Consider the following 2,392-nt stretch of genomic DNA (forward strand, 5'->3'; position numbering starts at 1 on the left):
AGCAGGAAAGCTAGCAAGAGGGAGTGTGAGTCTCATCTGGGAAGCAGCAGGAGGCTCTGTTCCCGGCAATATGTCAATAATAACAAAAGTAGTCACTGAGCAGGACCCAGGGTGTTTTGGGACAAGGCACTGACTGCCCTTAACTGGAGCAATTTTGCTCTTGCCCCTTCTGCTTCTGGCTCCATCACTCTCACCTTCCAACCAGAGATGAGTCAGGGTAACCAGAGAGATTCTCTGCATGTTCAGGTGTCTATCAGAACAGGTCCCAGGATTGTACTGTTCCTTCTCACACAGGTGAGCACCAGAAAAACCCCAGTCTGCAGATCTCCTTAACAGCAAGCACTGGAAAGCTTAAAAAACATTAACCCTCCCCTGCTGGAGACTGACTCAAAAGGGAGAGAAAGCACCAGGTTTGAGTCCTGGTTTCAGCCACAGAAGTCCTGGGGGAATGCTGGCACACAGGAAATTTACCACATATTCTCCCTATTTCTTGGTGCTTTAGCAGATGATATTAACATCTGTATTTCTCAAGTCAATGTATGCAATTCCATTACAAAGGGTTTTGTCAGATAGTAACCCTTGCTGTAGCATTTTAAGGTGTTACAGCCTCCAGCTGCCTGCTCTGTCCCTCTCTTCAAAGTCACAACCTCTTAAGAGTCAGCAGAAGGAGACGTGCACCCACCTACATCTGCTCTCATTCCCAATCCTACACTTTGAGGCCTTCAGCTAATGTCATGGATCAAAATTTGGAGCCACCAAAGAAGAGGTGACATTTCCTTCACCTTGTATTTCTACAGGGGCAATAACCTTTGCAACTAGAAGTGAGTGACAGCTGGATCTGGTCACACATTAAAGCAGTTGCTCAAGATTCTCAAAGCTCATGTGTGGCAGTCAGAACTGGCCCTAGAAGGACTTTTCTTGCACAGTAATACAGGTACAGTGATTTGAACAACACAGTTTGTTCTTGGGTGTCTTAGCTGTATCACCATTTCTGCTTTTTGTGCTCCTAAAGAAAGCAAAGCTGTATTTTATGAGCAAGCTAAACTATCCCAGAAAACACAAACTGTCGTCAGTGTAGCTGGATCTGCACCAGAGGCTTCTGCTGACACAGTTAAGACAGTCAAGGATTATTCTGCTTTTCTCTCCTATCAACTCACCAGGCTGGTAAATATCTGTTGTAGAGAGCAGAATAAAAGCAATCACAATGGTTTGTCTTTTCTATGGTGCTCCAATTTAAACAGGATCACGTGGGCAGCATTCGTGGGTGCAGCTTTACTGCAGAGATCAATTTCAGCGCCTTGAAGAATTTGATCAGTGGTAATGTAGTCTGGCTTTAAAATTAGAAAGCCCAGTTACAGTCAGGCTCTGTCTGCACAGCTTCTGCTTTAGTGGTTGGAGCCACAAGCCTGTTCATGTGAGGGCAGAAACCTGCTTGAGATGCCCCACAGCCAGCCCTTGAAAACAAAATATTTGAAGTCCACATGAAGAGGAGCACACAGTTACATGGAGCTGCTGTGCTGTCTGCTTGTATAACCATTTTTTACTCACAGAGAAGTGGTTCTGGCAGAATATAAATAATGCCATAACAGTTCTGAGAACAGTGCTGAAGGAGAAATATGTGGTTTAGCAGGGATGGCTAGTGAAGCATTTATGTCACCTCCTCGCAAGGTGATGGAAATATTGTATTATTACTAACCTATCCGAGGAAATGGAAGTCCTCCATCATTTTCCTTGTCCCTGTGCTTTAATAGTGAGAGTGGTGTACCATATGGTGTCCTCTACAGGCTAAGAATCTGTGGACAAATTGCTAAATTCATTAAAGCCAAGTAGATAAAATCTTGATCCTACTGACTTCAGTGGGGCCTGGATTTTACTTTATGTTCACAAACTTGCCTGTGTGTATAAAGTCCTTTTGTACTGTGCTCTGCTCTTGTGTAATAGTTAACTTATTTCCCAGTATTAATGTTTAACATAGATTTTTTTCTAAGAAAAGTGGTTTTTAATGTAGAGCTAATTGATTCTAGCTCTGCCCTGAGTTGCTGGTAAGTGAACCATAGTTCCTTTGCAGAGGGGTGATGCATGGGGATGTTATTATCTGACCCTGGGACTGGGAGGCAAAGAATCCACTGTGTCATTGCCCACCACTCCTACAGCTGTTTAAAGCAGCCTGCAGTAGTGGAATGTTCTCCCATTCCCCACTGGTGGTAGTCTGTCCTCATCTTCCAGTGGAGTGAAGGACAGCCCATTTTGCTGACCAGTGGAGATGATGTTCTAAGATATTTCTTTCTCATTTGCTTCTCCTATAATTCCTCACTAGTCCCAGGCATTTCACTTATTGTCCCTCCCCTTTTTCTCAAATTTTTAAAGCAGAGCTAATATTTATACACTCTTT

The sequence above is a fragment of the Corvus brachyrhynchos genome, unplaced genomic scaffold (assembly GCF_000691975.1).
Source record: "Corvus brachyrhynchos isolate BGI_N302 unplaced genomic scaffold, ASM69197v1 scaffold34, whole genome shotgun sequence".
NCBI classification, from domain to species: domain Eukaryota; kingdom Metazoa; phylum Chordata; class Aves; order Passeriformes; family Corvidae; genus Corvus; species Corvus brachyrhynchos.